This window comes from Triticum aestivum, chromosome 7D (genome assembly GCF_018294505.1).
Source record: "Triticum aestivum cultivar Chinese Spring chromosome 7D, IWGSC CS RefSeq v2.1, whole genome shotgun sequence".
NCBI classification, from domain to species: Eukaryota; Viridiplantae; Streptophyta; class Magnoliopsida; order Poales; family Poaceae; genus Triticum; species Triticum aestivum.
Genome location: NC_057814.1, coordinates 210,763,426 through 210,789,055, shown reverse-complemented (window position 1 = coordinate 210,789,055; position 25,630 = coordinate 210,763,426). Strand labels below are relative to the sequence as shown.

Below are 25,630 nucleotides of genomic sequence, written 5' to 3'. Positions count from 1 at the left end.
TTAAAGATATGAACATAAAACCCTCAAATATGATAAAAAATGATTATGTATATGTTAAACACATATATCACTAAACAATTGTAATTTCCTTATAACGCATGAGTCTCCTAGGCGGCTGGACCTTCAATGGCTAGGCCTTGTGTTGTGCGCTTGGGACATAGGGTGCTGAGTGACTGATTTTTTTGTATTGGGAGTGGCTGATCTTTTGTACCGAGCCTAACGAGTTACACGAGTACTCGTGAGATTGGCTTATTTAACTTGGTCTATAAATGATCTTAAACTAAAGCTCGGCTCGACTCGTTATTCTTCGAACTCGAGTCAATTCAAGCCGAGTCACCAGCTGCTCGTTTAGCTCGCGAGCTTCGAGCTTTTTTTCCGGCCCTACCCGCGATGCAATGCATTCGTTGTCGTCCTATCGCTGTAAATTTCCCACCTCCTCTCCTCTCAGTCGCTTGATCTTGAATGCCTGTTTCACCTCATTATTAGTTTCATGCCTATATGACCGGTGGGCCCATTTGTAGGTGGGGTCGTTTTGTGTTGGCTGGGTGTGGAATCGAAGGGTGTGGTTGGTTGCTCCTGCCGCAGAGCCCATTGGGCAACCTCGCAACCCTAGCCCCAATCCACATCCCCCACGCCCCTCACTCCTCGCTCCTCCTCCTTCCCTCGTCTGCCGCCTCACTCCCTTCCTCTCCTCCCTCGTCGCCCTAGGAGCCCCGCCGCCTACTGCTGCTCCTCCACCACCTCGCCTCTTTCTCCTCCTCGCCTTCCCATCGCTCGCGCGTAGGTCGTCGCCGTCGGAGAACAGGGGAGTGCGGGTCTTCAAGTTGGGGTTGTCATGAGGGCTTCCCAACCCGACGGCGCCTCCTCCTCGCAGCGTTGTCGCCCGCGCCCCTTCTTCTCCTTCCTCCTCCCTCTTCCCTCCCTCGTCACTACGTCCACCAGTCCCCTCCCTCCCTCATCACTACGTCGACCAGTCCTTTCCCTCCCTTGTCCGTGGCCGCTGCTGCCGCATGAATCTCCCAAGTCAGGGAAAGGAAGAAGGCCTTGGCGAGTCTAAGCCTACGAAGGAAAGCAGCAGGGGTTGGTGGAGCGACTGATGTGGATGGGGTCGGCGGTTGAGGGAAGGTTGCCGACCAGAGAAGCAGGAGCAAGAAGCTCGAGAAGGTTCAGCTTTGCCTCTACATCCTCTCTCTCGCCCCCACTTTGTCTCATTGATGAGGGCGTCGGTTGCAGGGGCGCCACTTTGTCTCATCAATTGTATAGCCTCTAGCAATGCAATTTGATCTAAAGTGGTCACTGAGGCCTTTGTATTCTTTGATTTGCAGATTGGATACACATGGTTCAGCAAAGAGGGAGTGTGCAACCGCAACAGAGATAGGGACATGGAGCAAGAGTGTGTGGCTAGGCTGTGCAAATTTTCTCCTTCGAGGTATGCCTCCGTCTCAGTGGGACAAGGATCGACTTGTCTGCCACAGATTTTCTTTGTTCGCTACACAATATTATTAGGTGTGTTGCATATATAGTCTTGATTCCGTAAAAAGAGAATATGCAGTCCCATCAAATATGTTCAGTTTGGAGGGCCCGATGGTGGTAGTTATCATGTTGTGTATGTTCCATGATTTCTTCAAATGGTTCAGGTGTAAATCTAAGGCCATTTGCTGCCTCCTTAATTTCTGGGTCTACCTTATGCAGAAATTCTCTCATTGTTCTAATTCTATCTTGCAGAAAGCAAGTGTTTTCTGTTGATGAGCTTGTAGTGGGAGGAACTAGGAAAGAAGCACAAACGACAAGCTGCCAATATATCTGTAAGAAATTTGGTATGTGAGTTTTTGCCATAGTCCCTGCTTTCTTGAATCTGGAATCAACAGGTGTGCCTTTTAACTCACAAATTTCTTTTGATGTGCTGCAGCATACAACAGAGGGGGTATGGTAATTGTTGTTAACATAAAGTTGTCCGCCTTCAAGATTTTTACTTTCTGATTATGAAAGTTGAAGCATAGTTGTCAGCAGGGTTATGGTAATTGTTGTTTACTTGATGAATATTAATTAATAAATTTCATAAAGATGACTGTTGAGTGGTAAAATTATTGTTTTCCACATTGAAGCCAAGGTCAACCTATGTGTTTTTGCATGTTCATCCATTCGAATGCGGTCTTTTGTGCGGATATGTTGCATGTTTTTTTTTAATTGAAGTAGGCCATGATTCATGATGTTAGATGTTTCGTTTTACTTCCTCTATGTATTGGCATGTTGTTTATTTGTTTGCTGATGGTATTGATAAACCCAGGTTCAGCCGGGGCGTTGTGCTTTGTTCGTCCTCGTGTTTGTCGCCTGTTGTTTACCATGGCTCCCCTTTGTTCCATATGGTCTAGGAACTGCAAGGTTGCTACTTATCGTCGCCAAGTTTTTTACAGGCGTAGCTAAATCCAAAGTTGTTTCCGTATTCAGAATAATAGGAACAAAATTTAGTGAAACACAAGCGTGCAGGCTGCCAATTTAGTGCTCAGGTACAGCCACTCTTGATTTGTAGTTCATTGGTTAATTTAGAATCTAGAAATGAAGTCCTCTTTGCTTATGGATTCTCCACTTTTTCCAAGGGAATTGTTTTCTAAGTACATATGGAGACACTGATGTTTGACTTACAATGTTGTTTGACACATTGCTCTGCTTCAAGCTCTCACTGATGGATTTGCAGTACGCCTGAACTTGGACTCTGTCCAAACCAACAGAGTTGTGAATGAGCTCTGCTAGCTATGCTATATATATTTGACCATTTCTAGATCGTCTTAGCTCATGCCATGAGCTTGGGTAACGTGTCACCGCAATGCGTAATGTCTATTACTTCTGCCTTTTTCCTATCTGTACATTTGGAGAAAAACGGATCGTGTTATTTCTGCGTTTGACAATTCCATTTAGGTGTAAAAGCCTAGCTATGTTTTGTTCCTTTTTGTTTTCTGTATAGTTTGTGCACTGACCAATGATTTGTGATGTCCATGAATACTATTAAGGCATTGTTGAACTTTGCCTTTTTCCTATCTGTATATTTGGAGAATAAGGCATACATGTAGTCAGAGTGTTGCTTCCCAGGTGAGCTGAGGTGATAACTGAGCCCTCTTATACTGTAGAGCAGGTTCAATATTTGCTTGTATTTTCATGTGCCAAAGGATAGTTCTGTTCGTGTTGTTGTGGCTTGTGACAGTTGCCGAAAAAAGAGAAGACGATGAGCAAGATACGGCGGCCAACATTGTGTTAATTGCCTGCTTTATGCAAAACTAAAACAAGTCAAACTAAAATGCTTTGGTATGTATTGGCTAAATTAGAGCGTATGAGATTGGCATATGAAGGATAACACTACAAGTTGGCACACCTAGAAATTGATTAATGCCTTTTCTTTTGTCTCTTTGCATAGTGCCCAGGTAGTGTTCATTAGTAGGTTCAAAGGATGCTCAGATTTTTAATTCTCGGTTTATTCTACCATGGATTCCTTCTGGTATGTGCATGTTTCAAAACTGAATATACACGTAGGAGAAACTTGAGAGCCAATATTAGTGCTTAAGGATTACTCTCAGTGCCATTCTATGCTATCATGGTAAAATAGGCCAATACACATTCAGGAAATATGTGACCAACTTTCCCAAGGTCCTGCATCGTCTACTCAGTTTAATTCTTAGTCTACAACCTCCAAAACCTGCAGTTTTATTTTTATAAATGGTTAAGCGCCCATTGCTCTAAGCGTCAGCCTGTCGCTTCGCTTATGCTTAACGCTTTCCTCAACATTGATTTCTGTCAAACAAACTTTTTGTTTCTTAAGTTTTCATGTTGATTACTGATTGTGGGAGTTGAATTGTGCTCTAGTGGAAGTGTTAGAGTGTAGCATTTTTGTAAGCATAATCTATATCCATTCCTATTGGGAACATACACATGTAGGTTTTTGTAAGCAGAATACTGTAGGAGCATACTATTAGGACTTACGTAGATGGGCTATTCTAGACATTGGCAAGAGAATGGTCTGCATCCTATATATGGTCTTAGTGCGTTCTAAAAAAGCACGTGTTAAATAGCTGTCAGCACAACGATTTCTAACTAATAGAATGTTACTCCCGTTGGTATATATGAGGCAATGTCTAATATTTTCTTAGAATAATGGTTTAATTAATTGGATAATTATCACTTTCTCGATGCGCCTACTTTCAGAGATGTAAAATCCAGGACTCTATGTAATGTGCCTTCAATATCTATTCAATAGTTGAATAGCAACATCAAATCATTCTCTTGAACTTATTATATCATGCTCTCTAACTCCTTGGCATTTAATTCGAGTTAAACAAATCTTGTTCATAGCGAAAAATACATTTTATAGAAAGATAGCCCTTTATTCTGTTTATTATCTCTAGCTACTTCTACTGTAGTCCTTGCTTAACACTGATGTTCGTCTTGTGACAGATCCAGGATATTCTGTGGCCCAAGTTCCCTACAGAATAATGCCAAGTCTAATTTCAACAGTGGGCATGACAGCCTCAAACTTCTCTCTTCAATATTGAAGAAGCGGCTTACTCGGATCAATGGGCCTGCACTTAGAAAATAGCTAGAGAGTACGAGATATTCCTAGAGTAAATAAAGGGCATGGTGTGCTGATACGTTAGACAGAAGCAAAATGTTACTTATTACGCTCCTATTGTTGTATCCTTAGACATTTTCTTCCACCTACCATACACCAGTATTGAATATTGAAAGTGCGTTATATCGACTAGAGGGGGCGAATAGGCGATTTTAACAAATTCGTCACTGAGGAAATACTACTTGAGGAATTTGCTAAGTGACAAAATACAAGCAGCGGATAAAGTATTCAGGTGCATGCATAACAAAGTAGTATCATGGTCATCATGATGAAATGAAACATACACAAAGCACAAGTAGTGTGTAAATAGGATAGGATAAGCAGGCGGAAGACAAGATGACTGAAGAAATATGATTGATGAAACTGAGAAAGTCTTCAGTTAAAGTCTTCAAACAGTAAAAACATTGGTATAGCGACATGCTAAACAAACGGTTTTTAACCCCTTTCCGCGACGGCATTTGAAACCGTCGCCAAGTGAGTGTGGGCGATTGGGGGGTCCTTCTCACACGACCCAGAAATCGTCGGGGATAGGCCCTCCTGGGACCCAGGCTGGGGCCGTGTGCAATCGGACGAGGCATCGAAACCCAATCATTTCCGTAGGTATGTATATCCCACACGGTGAATCCCAGAAAATCATTTCCGTAGGTATGTACATCCCACATGGTGAATCCCAGAAAATCATTTCCATAGGTATGTACATCCCACACGGTGAATCCCAGAAAATCATTTTCGTAGGTATGTACATCCCACACGGTGAATCCTAGAAAAACATTTCCGTAGGTATGTATATCACACACAGTTCTTTGTGTGGAAACGTTTGTGTAAGTTGGCCTAACGCAAACAGTTCGCTGCCGGAAGCCGTGTGTGATTGTTAGTTGATCGAACACGCCTACTTTCTAGAAACCGTGCGGGTTGTTTGAGTTCATCACCCACGGTGCTGTCTGAGTAACCGTCTGCAATAGAAAACCCCAATAAGCAGGGTAATTAGCCTATTATTGATAATCCATGTACTAATCAAACTGATATTTCTTATAAAACACGCCACATACTCCCTCCGTCCGAAAAAGCTTGTCCCTCTAATGGATGTATCTGGCACCAAGTTAGTGCCTAGATACATCCATTTGAGAGACAAGCTTGGGACAAGCTTTTTCGGACGGAGGGAGTATTTCATATCCGTATAAAAGCGACCAGGATTTCATAATTGAATCACATTAGATAGTTTCGACACTCAGTTACGCCATTACACAACAGCACCAAGTTTCACATGCAGCATCAAAAACCTTTGGAAAGTAGCATCATACACGGTAAATAGACAGATGAATCTCATCTGGGAAACTGCAGAAGCGGAAGGCAAATATTGAGCCTTCAGTGATGTTGAATGTCCTTGCAACTTTAGGCCAGTGGCTATAGATAATTGCCCGCCCAACCTTCGTCCTCTTCAGCAAGACTTCAATATTGTACCGTGGGTGTTGAATGAATACCTTCCTCGCCTCTTGACCATGCAGGTGGTTTGAGAGGTAATCATCGGTGAACTGCTTTGAAAAGTACTGAAAACAAAGCTATGCATAAATCACTGTTGTAAATTTTGAAATGGCGCAAGGGGTAAAAACAAGGTAAAAGAGTTGGTACCATCCTATAATTGACTGATGTCTTCTTCATTGTGCAAACAAAGATCTTGTTGTTATTCGTCGCAAGTTTCTTCATCCTACCAATCTTTCTGAGTTTCTTGACTTGACTAATATTCATGGGCATCTCATTTCGCCATATGCAAAATGGGTCGAACAGTGGGCCTAAGCCTCTGACAGCAGGACCTACATGTGCAAGACCAAATTGTAAGAAACCTAAATATTAGAATGATTCCTGCAACTGCACAATAATGTGCTATTAGCCAAAGGACCCTGCTTGAACAAACCTCGATGGTAAACCGCAATGTCTCCCATTCTTTCCCTGCAACACATATAAGGAAGATCTTGATCAGGTTAACTGAGAGTTGCCATACTATCAGTAGAATATGTATTGAGTACAACCAAATTCGATTGGTGTCACATGCATAACAATACAAAAGTGTACCCACAACAAATGATAATCAAATTGCAGAACTGAGCCAAAGAGTTAAATGGACAGCAGATCAAATGAACCAAAATAGTTAAGTGAGCACGACATTGCAGAATAGAAACATGTACTAGAACATAAGACAGTTAACAAAACAAAGAATGCTTGAGAACAATACTACGAAATGTAGCAATTGTTGGACCAAAGTGTTAACTGAACATTACATTTCAGATGACCAAACTGTTAACTGAACATCAGATTGCATATTAACATTACAGAGGACAAATCACTAGAAGGCACTGGCGGTGGCCTCGAGAAAACATCACAAACTGTATTTTAAAGTACACAACCGTGTGGCGGTGCCGACGGTGGCTTGTGCTCCTCCAAGATCTGGCGGTTGACACGCATGGCAGCCATAGCGACCTCGTTCGCGCATGCGGCTGCATGCTACTGACCTCCACGTTATACTGCGTGCAAAATGGCTGTGGGCGGCGCTTAATTGGAGGAGGAGGGCAGTGATTTCGGTGGAAGGTGTCGCTCCGTCGGTCGGGGCATGTGGGACGGGAAAGGAGGAGGATGGTGTGGGTGGGGTGTGGATTACCTGACCATATCGACGAGGCCGCGCAGCAAGAAGAAGGGTCGGCGGCGAGGAGGCCGCGCAGCAAGAAGAAGGGTCGCCGGCGAGGAGGCGGCGCTGCAAGAAGAAGGGTCGCCGGCGAGAAGGCGGCGCTGCAAAAAGAAGGGTAGCCGGCGAGGAGGCGGCGCTGATAGAAGAAGGGTCGCCGACGAGGAGGCTGAGCTGCCAGTAAGCAGCAGTGAAGGTTTGAACTTGGAAAGCAAGGAGGAACAGTGGAAATGTGGCTTTTGGTAGGAGGGAGGGGCGGGGAGATAGATATTTCCGCGGTGGCAAAAAATTTTCGCTCGGTGCCGCGAGAAACTGGCGTGCAAGTGTGGTTCAAGCGGGGCCGGTGGACTGTAGACGACGAAGCTTCCTGCGTAATCCAGACAAGACGGTGCGCCAAGATATTTTATATCGCATCCCACATGATTCTTTCTAGTAAACAGTTTGTGGTATAGCTGATTTTTTCATTATGTTTTGAAAGACAAAATGGTGTTACGGAGGGAAAGGATGGTGTTTGAATTGCTAGAACATTTACGTACAGTGAACATGCAACTAGTACATGAGTGTCGTGCTTAAATTTGGAATTATTCCGGGTTTGTTTAGCATTTTTATGCATTAGTTGAGTTTCTGGGCTTTTAATGTGCATAATTCAAATTTGAACTACAAGCACATGCTCCAATGCACCAAAGTTTATTGAAAAATCACACGTGTATCTTTGGGTGAATTTATAGGCCCCATGCAAGAAATGGGAATGAAATTCAAACATCTGGGCGTCGTGGCTCGGCCGGAATGATTGAGAAACTTTGTTTTTTAATTCCTGTAAATCCAAAACACGGCTGAAAATCATGAAACTTGGCATGGTGTCATGACATGGCACCAACATGCTGCAGTAATTTTTTTGGCTGAATTGGGACAACCTTTGGTGTAAGCTTCTTGCAAACCGGAGATTCCCTCAAGAAGGCTCTTGGTTCCGAGAGGGAACGTGTCACCTCCGTGTGCGAAACGACATACGTACACTGCCTTCTCCTGCCTTAATTTTTGTACACTGACAGATTAGACCAAATAGAAGTATCGTGCTAAAATTTGGAATTATTCCGGGTTTGTTTGGACTTTTTATACATTAATTGAGTTTCTGGGCATTTAATGTGCATTAATTCAAATTTGAACTACAAGCACAGGCTCCAGTGCAACAAAGTTGGTTGAAAAATCACATGTGTGTCTTTGGGTGAATTAATAGGTCCCATGCAAGAAATGAGAATGAAATTCAAACATCTGGGCGTCATGGCTCGGCCGGAAAGATTGAGAAACTTGGTTTTTTAATTCCTGTTAATTCAAAACACGCCTGAAAATCATGAAACTTGGCATGGTGTCATGACATGGCACCAACATGCTGCAGTAATTTTTTGGCCGAATTGGGACAAGCTTTGGTGTAAGCTTCTTTCAAACCGGAGCTTCCCTCAAGAAGGCTCGTGGTTCCGAGAGGGAACGTGTCACCTCCGTGTGCGAAACAAGATACGTATACTGCCTTCTCCCGCCTTAATTTTTTTACACAGGCAGATTAGACCAAATAGAAGTATCGCGCTAAATTTTAGAATTATTCCGGATTCGTTTGGCCTTTTCTATACATTAATTGAGTTTCTGCGCATTTAATGTGCATAATTCAAATTTGAACTACAAGCACAGGCTCCAGTGCACCAAAGTTGGTTGAAAAATCACATGTGTGTCCTTGGGTGAATTTATAGGTCCCATGCGAGAAATGGGAATGAAATTTAAACATCTAGGCATCGTGACTCGGCCGGAAAGATTGAGAAACTTGGTTTTTTTTATTCCTGTAAATCCAAAACATGCCTGAAAATGATGAAACTTGGCATGGTGTCATGACATGGCACCAACATGCTGCAGTAATTTTTTTGGCTAAATTGGGACAAACTTTTGTGTAAGCTTCTTGCAAACCGGAGCTTCCCTCAAGAAGTCTCGTGGTTCCGAGAGGGAACGTGTCACCTCCGTGTGCGAAGCGAGATACGTACACTGCCTTCTCCCGCCTTAATTTATTATACAGGCAGATTAAACCAAATAGAAGTATCGTGCTAAATTTTGGAATTATTCTGGGTTCGTTTGGCCTTTTTTATACATTAATTAAGTTTCTGCGCATTAATGTGCATAATTCAAATTTGAACTACAAGCACATGCTCTAGTGCACACAAATTGGTTGAAAAATCACATGTGTGTCCTTGGGTGAATTTATAGGTCCCATGCAAGAAATTTGAATGAAATTCAAACATCTGGGTGTCGTGGCTCGGCCGGAAATATTGAGAAACTTGGTTTTTTAATTCCTGTAAATCCAAAACACGCCTGAAAATCATGAAATTTGGCATGGTGTCATGACATGGCACCAACATGCTGTGGTAACTTTTTTGGCAGAATTAAGACAAGCTTTGGTGTAAGCTTCTTGCAAACCGGAGCTTCCCTCAAGAAGGCTCGTGGTTTCGAGAGGGAACGTGTCAACTCCGTGTGCGAAACGACATACGAACACTACCTTCTCCCGCCTTAATTTTTTTACACAGGCAGATTAGACCAAATAGAAGTATCGTGCTAAATTTTGGAATTATTTCGGCTTCGTTTGGCCTTACATTAATTATGTTTCTGTGCATTTAATGTGCATAATTGAAATTTGAACTACAAGCACAGGCTCCTGTGCACCAAAGTTGTTTGAAAAATCACATGTGTGTCCTTGGGTGAATTTCTAGGTCATGCAAGAGATGGGAGTGAAATTCAAACATCTGGGCGTTGTGGCTTGGCCGGAAAGATTGAGAAACTTGGTTTTTTAATTCCTGTAAATCCAAAACACGCCTGAAATCATGAAACTTGGCATGGTGTCATGACTTGGCACCAACATGCTGTGGTAATATTTTTGGCCGAATTGGGACAAGCTTTGGTGTAAGCTTCTTGCAAACCGGAGCTTCCCTCAAGAAGGCTCGTGGTTCCGAGAGGGAACGTGTCACCTCCGTGTGCGAAACGACATACGTACACTTCCTTCTCCCCCTTAATTTTTTTACACAGGCAGATTAGACCAAATAGAAGTATCGTGCTAAATTTTGGAATTATTCCGGGTTCGTTTGTCCTTTTTTATACATTAATTGAGTTTCTGCGCATTTAATGTGCATAATTCAAATTTGAACTACGAGCACAGGCTCCAGTGCACCAAAGTTGTTTGAAAAATCACATGTGTGTCCTTGGATGAATTTCTAGGTCCCATGCAAGAGATGGGAGTGAAATTCAAACATTTGGGTGTCGTGGCTCGGCCGGAAAGATTGAAAAACTTGATTTTTTAATTCCTGTAAATCCAAAACACGCCTGAAAATCATGAAACTTGGCATGGTGTCATGACATGGCACCAACATGCTGCGGTAATATTTTTGGCCGAATTGGGACAAGCTTTGGTGTAAGCTTCTTGCAAACCGGAGCTTCCCTCAAGAAGGCTCGTGGTTCCGAGAGGGAACGTGTCACCTCCGTGTGCGAAACGACATACGTACACTTCCTTCTCCCGCCTTAATTTTTTTACACAGTCAGATTAGACCAAATAGAAGTATCGTGCTAAATTTTGGAATTATTCCGGGTTTGTTTGGCCTTTTTTATACATTAATTGAGTTTCTACGCATTTAATGTGCATAATTCAAATTTGAACTACAAGCACAGGCTCCAGTGCACCAAAGTTGTTTGAAAAATCACATGTGTGTCTTTGGGTGAATTTCTAGGTCCTATGCAAGAGATGGGAATGAAATTTAAACATCTGGGCGTCGTGGCTCGGCCGGAAAGATTGAGAAACTTGGTTTTTTAATTCCTGTAAATCCAAAAAAGCCTGAAAATCATGAAACTTGGCATGGTGTCATGACATGGCACCAACATGCTGTGGTAATTTTTCTGTCCGATTTACGAAGGCGCACACATTAACAATGAACAAAGTCATTTTGGAACAAGTGCTGTCACGTTACAAATCGGAAACACAAGTATTATTGAAACCGTGGGTGTTCTACTTACCAATTACGTGCCGCCACGCATCCCCTTTTTTTATTGGCTACGAGGTGCCGTTCGGGGTAGCTATTTGAGTACGGGAGGCGTGCAATCAGACCCCTGCGCGTGCTCATCAGGAGGAGCGCCCTTTGACCGCTACCCGCCGCGCACCTCCCTCCCAACGTCTCCATTAATGGCGCCTGTTCTACGGCGTGGCTATATGTCTCACTGGACTGAGATTTAAGAGAGAAAAATGAAAATCTGAAAGGAAAGTTTTGCACGTATCTCTATGTAAGATCCGACGGACCTATATAGCATCGACTGCGACTTATAGCAAGCATGATGAATATAAGGATGATGACAGTGGATAATAATTGTCTTACATATTTAGGAACGTAATTAAAAAAAGCCACATGCGGCAACGCCCGAAATACACAAGGGCAAAAGAAGAAGGAAGACAACGATCTGGCTCGCTGATCTCTACTATCTTGATGCGTTGCTGCAGGCCGCAGGAACTAGTCTCCGCGGCGAGCGGCGATGAGCTCTTTCTTGTCCTCAAGATGCTGCTTGAGAGCATCCACGGATTCCTTCACCAGCCTTCTGCGCTCGATGAGCAGCATGGCATTCTCGTCCATAAGTTCCTCGACGATGACGCCGGTCCTCTTCAACAAGGCAGTGGTCTACTCCTGCTGCTCCGCACTTCCGACGATCTTCGCCCTCAGCAGGTCGCGCTCTTCCCGGAGCTTCACATTGCTCTCATTAGTTGCCGGATGACGCCGGTAGACTGTCCAAACAAGGCTTTCAGGTCATCCTACAACCTCACCCAGCTGGAGATCTGATCCATCTGCCTAAGAACGAGGGCACGCATGCGCCTGTAAGAGTCCTCGCCTGCCCGCGAGACATTTTCCTAGGTCGTCGCGGCGCGGGAGGACATCTCTGCTGCATTCGCGGCGCGGCGGGACATCTCTTTTGCTTCTGCGGCGCGGCCGGACCAGTCTGCTGCATCGATGGCACGGCGGGACCTCCGTGATGCTTCGGCGGCGCGGCGGGACCTCTTTGCTGCTACGGCCGCGCGGCGGGACATGTTGGCTGCTTTCGTGACGAGGCGGGACATCTCTCGTGCTTCCGCTTCCAGGCTCGCCTCTCCCTGGTGGCAATCTCTCGACCCAGAACTCACGCTGGCCATGGCAGACGCAAGGAAACAATGATGAATGACTTGTTTGTTTTTGTGGATGAGGAGTTGAGGAGGAATGTGCAGTCATCTTGAAGTAGTAGTATTTATAACTGAGTAGTAATACGCTCCTAAGTGGGAAACCATTTAGGTTTTGCTCGGTGTGAACAGGTTTGCAATTTGGAATGTGACGGGACGCGGCCTCCCTGTTCTTCTAAAAAAAATTGTGACGGGACGCATGCTCAAAATTTACTGACGGTTATAAGTGCGGCACTATTCCCGGAAGGCGTAACGTGGGCACGTACGCCTTCTCGGCTGTGTACGTGGCGTTTGCACCATAGGGTGCACCGCAATAGGCAATGTCAGCACACGTCTTGTTCCAACAACCGTGCGCGCTCGTTATTACCATCATGCACGCTTCTTTTAATTAGAATGTGTGTGCCCGTCTAGCGCACACACGTTGATCTATCTAATTGTTTCAGTTTGTTGTGGCTAATCGCAAACAGTTCATCCATGTGAAGTGTATGCCATCAATCGCATACACTTTGATCTGGCTGACCCGTTTATGTTATGTTGCCTAATCGCAAACAGTTAATCCTTCTGAAGCGTATGCCCTCAATCACACACACCTTGATATGGCTAACCATTTCTTTTGTGTTGCCTAATCACAAATAGTTCATCCGAGTGAAGCGTATGCTCTATATCGCACACGCCTTCATCAGGCTGCCCGTTTCTTTTGTTCCGCCTCATCGCAAACAGTTCATTGGACTGAACCGTATGCCCTGGATCGCTCACGTAACTAAAATATGAACCGTGTTTGATGGCTCCGCCATCGCAAACGTTTTGCACCTTTTTGACGGTTCTTTTACACCACCGTTTGCGATTATTGCATCGCACACAGTTTCGTCGAAGGGTCTCTGATCGTAGTCTCGCGTTAGCCGCATCCTGCAGTAGTGAATTGAAAGGGTTGAGGAAATAGAACCAATAGCTTGGTGAAGAAAGTGATTTGGTAGACCAGTTAAAACTGCATGACAGTTGTACGTCTGGTTGGAGCAGCTTGGTATTTAAACCAAAGGACACACAGTCCCAGGACACATAGTCCCAGGACACACATTCCTTACCATATTCTCCTTGAGCTAAGGTCACACAGACCTCGCCCAATCACTCGTGGTAAGTCTTCAAGGTGACTTCCAAACCCTCATAGACTCGGTCACTCGGCGATCCACAATTCCTCTTGGATGCTCTAGACCATGACACCTAACCGTCTGGAAGATGCACAGTCTTCAAAGGTAACAAGAGTCAGTTCCACACAGGAACAATATCTTCAGTGATACTCAATCACTTTGGGTTTTAGGTGTTTGGGGTTTTGGTTTTTTCCTCACTGATGATTTTCACTCAAAGTCCTCGGAGGATGGGATGCTCTAAATGACAAGTGTCAGTTTCTCTCGGAGCAGCCAACCAACTAGTGGTTGAAGGGGTGGCTATTTATAGCTGGGGAGTAGCCCGACATGATAAGACATAAATGCCCTTAATGATAAGACCGTTATGTGGATAAGATATTTGGCACAGCTGGCGCGAAGCACATCAACAGTCGTAAGTTTGAACTATGAAATTCCTCACGGTAGGCAATTCGCACTGGCGAATTCCTAACTCCTCAGTCAGAACAAATTCCTCAGTGACCAGAAGAACTTCATCTCTGTCACTGAAGAATATGACTGAACTGTAGGAGGTTCCCAAAGGCTTCACTCGAAGGATTGGGTATATGTATAGGCTTTGAGATGAGCATCACTTGGAAATTTTTCCTTAGTTTTACCTCGACCCCCTTTAACAGTACGGTGTTTCCTATGACCCAAGAAGGGAAAATGAAACTACGAAAACAAAAGTCTTCACGCTTCATAGTCCTCGCATCAATATCAATGTCTTCAAGGTCACACCAATTTCCTCATTTTCAAAGTCTTCAAGAAAACCAAAGTCTTCAAATGAAGACATTCATTTTTAGGGGACGACTTTCTTCGAAAATAACAAACTCCTCATAGACTTATTAGACCCGTGTACTCACAAACACATTAGTCCCTTAACCTATAAGTCTTCAATACACCGAAATCACTAAGGGGCACTAGGTGCACTTACAATCTCCCTCTCTTTGGTGATTGATGACAAATAGGTTAAGTTTCAACGGGGATAAACATATGAAGTGTAAATACTGAATTTGAGGAATTTGATTGCAAGATATAGAAGAACTCCCCCTGTAGATGTGCATATTTGAGGAATTTTCTTTGGACTGCAAATGCACATGTTAGGATAAAATCATGGAGATCTCCCCCTATATCTTGTAATCCATAGACGCATTTAACATATAGTATGAAGAATTTGAAATGCATGATGAAAAATGGTGTCTGACATAATTCAGCATGAAAAATGCATGATGAAATAAGCATGCAGAAAGCAGTTCAAAAGTATCAGACCACCATCGGACTTAAGTTTACAACTCATCCAACAAACACTTCAGAAGAGCGAGAGTTGTAACTTAAACAAAAACAACCCACATATAGAGACCCGCTTGAAGACTAACTCAAATCCCCCCTTTGTCATCAAATGACCAAAAGGGACGAAACTGAGGACTAACACCCCTGAAGAATATCAGCTTGAGGTTGGTGGAGGAGTGCCAACGTTGTTGTCGGGGTCGTTGGTCGATGTAGGGCCTGCCGCAGTGTTGCCAAGATCCTCAGCTTCATCCGTCTCACGCGATGATGAATATGAACTGGTGACCAGCTGAGGAAATTTGACCTTCTTGAATTTCTTTGAAGGAGGATGAGACCAGTCAAAGTTCCCTTGAAAGTCCATCTATTTGAGGTTTTCATCACTGTAAAGATAAGAAAGTATGGCCCAAGTGCGATCGAAGATTTCATGCACATAGTAATGATTCTTCTTCACAGTGTTCTGAGTGACTGTCATGTTCTGAAGAATTTCATTATCCAAGGAGCATAGGGCTTCAATTCAAACGGTGACAGTGCAGCATTGGCCAAAGTCCTCATGAAGAAATCGTGATAGTTAATGGGAATACCATGAATGATGTTGAACAACAGATTCTTCATGATGCCAACAACATCTTCTTCTTCTTCAGAATTGTGGCCTTTGATCGGACTGAGGGTTTTGGTAAAGATGCGATAGATGGTCCTTGGCACATACAACAAATCCTTCACTAGGAAGGTGGTTCTTGGAGCTTGGCCTTGACGCAAAGGCTTCATCAACACTTCCATGAGATGATTTTGAAGTTCAGGTTCTTCATATATGAGCCTTGCACCTTCTGCTGGAGGGCTTACTGGGACGGCATAAAGCAATTCAAAGACCGGAGCTTTGTAGTGGGTGTTCTCAGTCATCCAGTCCAGAACCCATGAATTGACATCAGCGACATTGCCAGAGAGGTGCACAGTTGCATAGAACTGAAGAATTAGCTCTTCATTCCAATCACAGATATCAGCATAGAAACTAAGGAGTCTAGCTTCATGAAGAACATTCAGAACTAGTTGGAAGCATGGAATTGACTCCATATCCACATGAGGAATTTGTCGGTGTTGGAAAACCTTGTCCTTGTCAAACAGTACAGAGGCATAAAAGTTCATCTGACTTGTAGTCCAAAACCTGTTGCGCCTTAGTCTTGCTGAGTCATAAGGGTTCACATCAGTGAAGAAATGATGCTCAGCGAAGAAATCGGCATTCTTGAATTTTGGCCTCTTTGTGCCAGACTGAGGATTTTGAGGCTTGGGCTGAAGATTTGCAGTAATAGGCCTCACAACCTCTTGAGGCACAACTTCTGGTGCAGCAGTCTGAGGAATTGATGCGGTAGATTCGCTAGCTCCAGTCTGATTCTCCATTTCTTCAGCAGTTGCAGCTGGAATTCCTTCAGGAATGGATTGGAGTGGAGTTGCATGATCTTCAGATCCAGTAAATACTTCTTCAATCTGCACAGGGGACTGAGGAATTTGGTGGAGAGGTGTGGCAATTGGAGAATTTGGGTGAAGAGTTTCTGAATATTCATCATTGTGAACTGGAGTGGTTGAACCAATGTCCACATCCTCATCAATTTCTTCTATGCCTGCCTCTTCAGCAGTGAACTAAGGCATATGCGATGATACCAGTGGTGTGGAAATAGCATCTTCCACAACAATTTCTTCATCATCAGCTTCATCATCATCAGATGGGACTTGGAATGCAACTTGCTTCTTGTGAGGACTTGGCCTCGTTCCACGTCCAGAAGTGGACTTGACCTTCCGAATTGTGGGACCACTTGAGGATTGTGGTTGAGCTGAAGAACTAGCAGAAGCTCCTAATGCAATTGAAAAACCAGCAGTCCGCTGACACGTTGCAAGATGCACAGGTGTTGAGGACTTTGTGGAAGCAGCTGAGGATTTTGCAGCAACAGAGGAAGTTGGCGCTGTCTTTGAGGAAGTTGCCCGAGGTATTTGCTCTAAGGGCTCTGCCAGTGAGGAACTTGGCCATGAGGGCATTGATGTTGAGGAACTTGGCCGTGAGGGCATTTGACTTGATGAAGTTGGCTTCACAGCTGATTTCTTCAGCATAGCCTTCTTTGGCTTACTGGCAGAGGCCTCGGCCGCTGCAACTTGAGAATCCTCATTGAATTTCCTCACTGCTTCGGCTGCAGTTTTTCGGAGCTTTGCTTGACGCTTGGCCCATTCTTTTGGAAATTCCTCACCACTCTTGAAGCTGGTAGGATCATCTCGTTGGCCAGTAGCAAGAGGTGATCTTGGGCATGGAGGATTTACAGCAAATTTCTTCATATACTTGGGAGTAACATAGCGGTACTCTTTCCATTCTTTTGCCCATCTCCTCTCAATCCTCTATATGCGCACTTTGCACTGATTCTTGGTCTCCTTCCCATGAGTATCTTCATCATGTGTGCAATATTCATCATAAATGTCCTCAGGGATCTCAAACGCAGTGTTTGTCTTTGGCCTGTTTCCTCCTTTCTGAGGTCTCTTCCCATCTGCCATTTTCCTCACTTGAGGAATTTGAACTTTTGATGGTTATGAGGAAGTATGCAACTTTTCTTCAAGGAACGCTGCAAATGAGTTAAGTTGATGAGAACCTAGAGATTCATCAGCAGACATTTTGTATCTGTGAACAGAGTATAGGTGCGAAGAATTTGGAGAGGTCATATGCGTTCTTAGAAATTTTTCAAAAAGTATTGAGTTGAGGAATTTGACCATAAATGACTTGAGGAATTTCACTAAGCATTCTTGACTCAGGTTCCAGAGTTGTATAGATTAGAAAATCCACACAATTGACGAATCTTGAAGAAAATCATAGCTTAGAGAAACAAATCAAGTGAAAGAAGCATTGAGGCGTTTAAGGAGTAGTTTGTTGAAGTAATAAACACCTTTTGAGGACGCTGTGAAAATCATGAGAATCAAAATAGGGCAGTAAAATCAGATTTTAATTACCCTTGATGAAGAACACGACGAACTGAGAGTTGGAACAGAGAAGTTCATCAGTCCAGATCTCCCACGCCCTAACTCGGCGGCGGGAGACAGCTACGGCGGCGGCGGAGTGAAGATTTCTGCGCCCGATGCAAGTACGACGGCGGCGAGGTCAAGGCAGTGAAGCTCTTCCTCTCCGGCAACTATGGAAGTTAGCGGCGGCACTAGGTCTGAGCTCGAGCAAGGGGAGTAGCAGTCGAGCGGAGTAAATGAGGTTGGAGGAGGGTGAGGGGTATTTATAGCCGCAGTGAAAAACTGCTCGCCCGAAGATTTTGGACGAACATGCCCCTAACCCTTGCTATCCTATCGACATGTGTCACCCACATACTGAGAGGTCGAGATCGTGGGTGAGTAAACTAATCCGACATGAGAAGTGGAACGGTTTGGGCGGCAACAGCCAAAAATGAGATATAAAATATTTTAAAGTTTCGTTCACAAATTCTTCAGCTGTCAAGGACACAGTGAAGACATTGAACTGGCTTCAAATAGAACGCACATGAAGAATTTGTGAACAGACTGGGTTGATTTTAGCATAGAGGGGGAACGGGTCCGATCACATTCACTTAGAGGAAAAATCAACTTGAAGAAATACCAATAAGTGAATGTTGTTGAGGACATTGAAAACTGATACGTCTCCAACGTATCTATAATTTTTGATTGTTCCATGCTATTATATTATCTGTTTTGGATGTTTATGGGCTTTATTTTACACTTTTATATTACTTTTGGGACTAACCTATTAACCCAGAGCCCAGTGCTAGTTCCTGTTTTTTTCCTTGTTTCAGTGTTTCGAAGAAAAGGAATATCAAACGGAGTCGAAACGGAATGAAACCTTCTGGAGAAGTTATTTTTGGAAGGAAAGCAACCCGGGAAACTTGGAGTCCACGTCAAGGAAGCAACGAGGAAGGCACGAGGCAGGGGGCGCGCCCACCCCCCTGGGCGCGCCCTCCACCCTCGTGGGCGCGCCCTCCACCCTCGTGGGCCCCTCGTGGCTCCCCTGACGTACTTCTTTCACCTATATATACCCATATACCCTAAAACGATCGGGGAACAGAATAGATCTGGAGTTCCGCCGCCGCAAGCCTCTGTAGCCACCAAAACCCAATTGGGACCCTGTTCCGGCACCCCGCCGGAGGGGGGAAACCTCACCGGTGGCCATCTTCATCATCCCGGCGCTCTCCATGACGAGGAGGGAGTAGTTCACCCTCGAGGCTGAGGGTATGTACCAGTAGCTATGTGTTTGATCTCTCTCTCGTGTTCTTGATTTGGCAGGATCTTGATGTATCGCGAGCTTTGCTATTATAGTTGGATCTTATGATGTCCCCCCCCTCTACTCTCTTTTAATGGATTGAGTTTTCCCTTTGAGGTTATCTTATCGGATTGAGTCTTTAAAGATTTGAGAACACTTGATGTATGTCTTGCCGTGCGTATCTGTGGTGACAATGGGATATCACGTGATTCACTTGATGTATGTTTTGGTGATCAACTTGCGGGTTCCGCCCATGAACCTATGCATAGGGGTTGGCACACGTTTTCTTCGTGATTCTCCGGTAGAAACTTTGGGGCACTCTTTGAGGTTCTATGTGTTGGTTGAATAGATGAATCTGAGATTGTGTGATGCATATCATATAATCATACCCATGGATACTTGAGGTGACATTGGAGTATCTAGGTGACATTAGGGTTTTGGTTGATTTGTGTCTTGAGGTGTTATTCTAGTACGAACTCTAGGGCTGTTTGTGACACTTATAGGAATAGCCCAACGGATTGATTGGAAAGAATAACTTTGAGGTGGTTTCATACCCTACCATAATCTCTTCGTTTGTTCTCCACTATTAGTGACTTTGGAGTGACTCTTTGTTGCATGTTGAGGGATAGTTATATGATCCAATTATGTTATTATTGTTGAGAGAACTTGCACTAGTGAAAGTATGAACCCTAGGCCTTGTTTCCTAGCATTGCAATACCGTTTATGCTCACTTTTACCACTTGTTACCTTGCTGTTTTTATATTTTCAGTTTACAAAAACCTATATCTACCATCCATATTGCACTTGTATCACCATATCTTCGCCGAACTAGTGCACCTATACAATTTACCATTGTATTGGGTGTGTTGGGGACACAAGAGACTCTTTGCTATTTGGTTGCAGGGTTTTTTGAGAGAGACCATCTTCATCGTACGCCTCCCACGAATTGATAAACCTTAGGTCATCCACTTGAGGGAAATTTGCTACTGTCCTACAAACCTCTGCACTTGGAGGCCCAACAACGTCTACAAGGAGAAGGTTGCGTAGTAGACATCAAGCAGTTTCTGGCGCCGTTGCCGGGGAGGTGAGTGCTTGAAGGTATATCTTTAGATCTTGCAATCGAATCTTTTTGTTTCTTGTTTTATCACTAGTTTAGTTTATAAAAGAAAACTACAAAAAAATGGAATTGAGGATGCCTCATATGCTTCATCTTTTTAATGTCTTCCGTGAAAATAAGGATTCCTATAATTGTGCTCAATTGCTAGAGGAAGAATGCATTAAAATGTTTGGCACTAAATCTTTGAATGATGAGCATGATTGCAATGTTGTTAGTATGAATTCCTTGAATATCCATGATGCTAATGATATGCAAAGCCACAAGCTTGGGGAAGCTATGTTTGATGAAGATGATATTTTTTGTCCCCCAAGCTTTGATGAGCAAATTTACTATGATGAAAGCATGCCTCCTATCTATGATGATTATTGTGATGACACGTATGCTATAAAGAATAATGATAACCATGAAACTTGTCATCTTTATCTTAATTTTCAATCACATGATAGTTATTTTGTTGAGTTTGCTCCTACTACTATTGATGAGAATAAATTTGCTTACGTGGAGAGTGGGAAAATTTCTATGCAAGTAGATCATGAAAAGAATGCTTTAGGTGCTGGTTATATTGTTGAATTCATTCATGATGCTACTGAAAATTATTATGAGGGAGGAACATATGCTTGTAGGAATTGCAATAATATCAAGTTTCCTCTCTATGTGCTTAAAGTTTTGAAGTTATGCTTGTTTTACCTTCCTATGCTAGTTGATTATTGTTCCCATAAGTTGTTTGCTCACAAAATCCCTATGCATAGGAAGTGGGTTAGACTTAAATGTGCTAGTCATACTCTTCATGATGCTCTCTTTATGTTTCAATTCTTATCTTTTATGTGAGCATCATTGAAATCATCATGCCTAGCTAGGGGCGTTAAACGTTAGCGCTTGTTGGGAGGCAACCCAATTTTATTTTTGTTTCTTGCTTTTTGGTTCTGTTTAGTAATAAATAATCCTTCTAGCTTCTTTTTAGATGTGTTTTTATGTTTTAATTAGTGTTTGTGCCAAGTAGAACCTTTGGGAAGACTTGGGTGAAGTCTTTATGATCATGCTGTAAAAAACAGAAACTTTAGCGCTCACGAGATTAGCTTCAACTTTTTACTGGAGAGTTATATTTAGTTGATTTTTTTGCATATAATTACTAGACAAATTCCTCTGGTCCACCAATTTATTTTAGAATTTTTTGAGTTCCATAAGTATACGTTTGATACAGATTACTACAGACTGTTCTGTTTTTGACAGATTCTGTTTTCTATGTGTTGTTTGCTTATTTTGATGAATCTATGAGTAGTATCGGAGGGTATGAACCATACATAAGTTGGAATACAGTAGATATTACACCAATATTAATTTAGAATGAGTTCATTACAGTACCAAAAGTGGTGATTTATTTTCTTATACTAACGGAGCTTACGAGATTTTCTGTTAAGTTTTGTGTTGTGAAGTTTTCAAGTTTTGGGTAAAGATTCGATGGACTATGGAATAAGGAGTGGCAAGAGCCTAAGCTTGGGGATGCCCAAGTCACCCCAAGGTAATATTCAAGGACAACCAAGAGCTTAAGCTTGGGGATGCCCCGGATGGCATCCCCTCTTTCGTCTTCGTTCATCGGTAACTTTACTTGGAGCTATATTTTTATTCACCACATGATATGTGTTTTGCTTGGAGCGTCATTTTATTTTCTTTAGCTTTGCTTGCTGTTTGAATAAAATACCAAGATCTGAAATTCTTAAATGTTAGAGAGTCTTCACATAGTTACATAATTATTTAACTACTCATTGATCTTCACTTATATCTTTCGAAGTAGTTTGTCGTTTGCTCTAGTGCTTCACTTATATCTTTTAGAGCACGGTGGTGGATTTGTTTTATAGAAACTATTGATATCTCATGCTTCAATTAGATTATTTTGGGAGTCTTAAATAGCATGGTAATTGCTTGAATAATCCTAATATGCTTGGTATTCAAGATTAGTAAAAACTTTCTTATGAGTGTGTTGAATACTAAGAAAAGTTTGATGCTTGATAATTGTTTTGAGATATGAAGATGGTGATATTAGAGTCATGATAGTTGAGTAGTTGTGAATTTGAGAGATACTTGTGTTAAAGTTTGTGATTCCCGTAGCATGCACGTATGGTGAGCCGTTATGTGATGAAGTCGGAGCATGATTTATTTATTGATTGTCTTCCTTATGAGTGGCGGTCGGGGACGAGCAATGGTCTTTTCCTACCAATCTATCCCCCTAGGAGCATGCGCGTAGTACTTTGTTTCAATAACTAATAGATTTTTGCAATAAGTATGTGAGTTCTTTATGACTAATGTTGAGTCCATGGATTATACGCACTCTCACCCTTCCACCATTGCTAGCCTCTCTAATACCGCGCACCTTTCGCCGGTATCATACACCCACCATATACCTTCCTAAAAACAGCCACCATACCTACCTATTATGGCATTTTCATAGCCATTCCGAGATATATTGCCATGCAACTTACCACCGTTCAGTTTATTATGACACGCTCCATCATTGTCATATTGCTTTGCATGATCATGTAGTTGACATCGTATTTGTGGCAAAGCCACCATTCATAATTCTTTCATACATGTCACTCATGAGTCATTGCATATCCTGGTACACCGCCGGAGGCATTCATATAGAGTCATATTTTGTTCTAAGTATCGAGTTGTAAGTAAATAAAAGTGTGATGATCATCATTATTAGAGCATTGTCCCAATAAGGAAAGGATGATGGAGACTATGATTCCCCCACAAGTCGGGATGAGGCTCCGGACGGAAAAAAAGAGGCCATAAAAAAGAGAGAAAGGCCCAAATAAAAAAATGAGAGAAAAAGAGAGAAGGGGCAATGCTACTATCCTTTTACCACACTTGTGCTTCAAAGTAGCACCATGATCTTCATGATAAAGAGTCTCCTATGTTGTCACTTTCATATACTAGTGGGAATTTTACATTATAGAACTTGGCTTGTATATTCCAATGATGGGCTTCCTCAAAATGCCCTAGGTCTTCGTGAGCAAGCGAGTTGGATGCACACCCACTTAGTTTCTTTTGTTGAGCTTTCATATACTTATAGCTCTAGTGCATCCGTTGCATGGCAATCCCTACTCACTCACATTGATATCTATTAATGGGCATCTCCATAGTCCGTTGATACGCTTAGTTCATGTGAGACTATCTTCTCCCTCCTTTTTGTCTTCTCCACAACCACCATTCTATTCCACATATAGTGCTATGTCCATGGCTCACGCTCATGTATTGCGTGAAGATTGAAAAAGTTTGAGAACACCAAAAGTATGAAACAATTGCTTGGCTTGTCATCGGGGTTGTGCATGATTTAAATACTTTGTGTGGTGAAGATAGAGCATAGCCAGACTATATGATTTTGTAGGGATAACTTTCTTTGGCCATGTTATTTTGAGAAGACATAATTGCTTAGTTAGTATGATTGAAGTATTATTATTTTTATGTCAATATTAAACTTTTGTCTTGAATCTTATGGATCTGAATATTCATGCCACAATAAAGAAAATTACATTAAGAAATATGTTAGGTAGCATTCCACATCAAAAATTCTGTTTTTATCATTTACCTACTCGACGACAAGCAGGAATTAAGCTTGGGGATGCTGATACGTCTCCAATGTATCTATAATTTTTGATTGTTCCATGCTATTATATTATCTGTTTTGGATGTTTATGGGCTTTATTTTACACTTTTATATTACTTTTGGGACTAACCTATTAACCCAGAGCCCAGTGCCAGTTCCTGTTTTTTCCTTGTTTCAGTGTTTCGAAGAAAAGGAATATCAAACGGAGTCGAAACGGAATGAAACCTTCCGGAGAAGTTATTTTTGGAAGGAAAGCAACCCGGGAGACTTGGAGTCCACGTCAAGGAAGCAACGAGTAAGGAACGAGGCAGGGGGCGCGCCCACCCCCTGGGCGCGCCCTCCACCCTCGTGGGCCCCTCGTGGCTCCCCTGACGTACTTCTTTCACCTATATATACCCATATACCCTAAAACGATCGGGGAACAGAATAGATCTGGAGTTCCGCCGCCGCAAGCCTCTGTAGCCACCAAAACCCAATTGGGACCCTGTTCCGGCACCCCGCCGGAGGGGGGAAACCTCACCGGTGGCCATCTTCATCATCCCGGCGCTCTCCATGACGAGGAGGGAGTAGTTCACCCTCGGGGCTGAGGGTATGTACCAGTAGCTATGTGTTTGATCTCTCTCTCTCTCTCTCTCTCGTGTTCTTGATTTGGCACGATCTTGATGTTTCGCGAGCTTTGCTATTATAGTTGGATCTTATGATGTTTCCCCCCCTCTACTCTCTTGTAATGGATTGAGTTTTCCCTTTGAGGTTATCTTATCGGATTGAGTCTTTAAAGATTTGAGAACACTTGATGTATGTCTTGCCGTGCGTATCTGTGGTGACAATGGGATATCACGTGATTCACTTGATGTATGTTTTGGTGATCAACTTGCGGGTTCCGCCCATGAACCTATGCATAGGGGTTGGCACACGTTTTCGTCGTGATTCTCCGGTAGAAACTTTGGGGCACTCTTTGAGGTTCTATGTGTTGGTTGAATAGATGAATCTGAGATTGTGTGATGCATATCATATAATCATTCCCACGGATACTTGAGGTGACATTAGGGTTTTGGTTGATTTGTGTCTTAAGGTGTTATTCTAGTACGAACTCTAGGGCTGTTTGTGACACTTATAGGAATAGCCCAACGGATTGATTGGAAAGAATAACTTTGAGGTGGTTTCGTACCCTACCATAATCTCTTCGTTTGTTCTCCACTATTAGTGACTTTGGAGTGAATCTTTGTTGCATGTTGAGGGATAGTTATATGTTCCAATTATGTTATTATTGTTGAGAGAACTTGCACTAGTGAAAGTATGAACCCTAGGACTTGTTTCCTAGCATTGCAATACCGTTTACGCTCACTTTTACCACTTGTTACCTTGCTGTTTTTATATTTTCAGTTTACAAAAACCTATATCTACCATCCATATTGCATTTGTATCACCATCTCTTCGCCGAACTAGTGCACCTATACAATTTACCATTGTATTGGGTGTGTTGGGGACACAAGAGACTCTTTGCTATTTGGTTGCAGGGTTGTTTGAGAAAGACCATCTTCATCCTACGCCTCCCACGGATTGATAAACCTTAGGTCATCCACTTGAGGGAAATTTGCTACTGTCCTACAAACATCTGCACTTGGAGGCCCAACAATGTCTACAATGAGAAGGTTGCGTAGTAGACATCAAAAACTCAAATATAT

General features: G+C 42.9%; 1 long non-coding RNA gene across 2 annotated transcripts; it reads left to right on the top strand.

Annotated features, from left to right (window-relative positions):
- The first annotated feature begins 594 nt into the window (after positions 1-594).
- Positions 595-4,733, top strand: LOC123164490 (uncharacterized). Of its 2 annotated transcripts, XR_006482480.1 has the most exons (5): positions 595-1,164; positions 1,326-1,429; positions 1,726-1,817; positions 1,910-2,017; positions 2,288-4,733. It is a non-coding gene; the product is annotated as an uncharacterized lncRNA (long non-coding RNA). The 2 variants fall into 2 exon arrangements; XR_006482479.1 differs by having other exon boundaries at positions 598-1,164; positions 1,910-4,733.
- Positions 4,734-25,630: the final 20,897 nt, after the last annotated feature.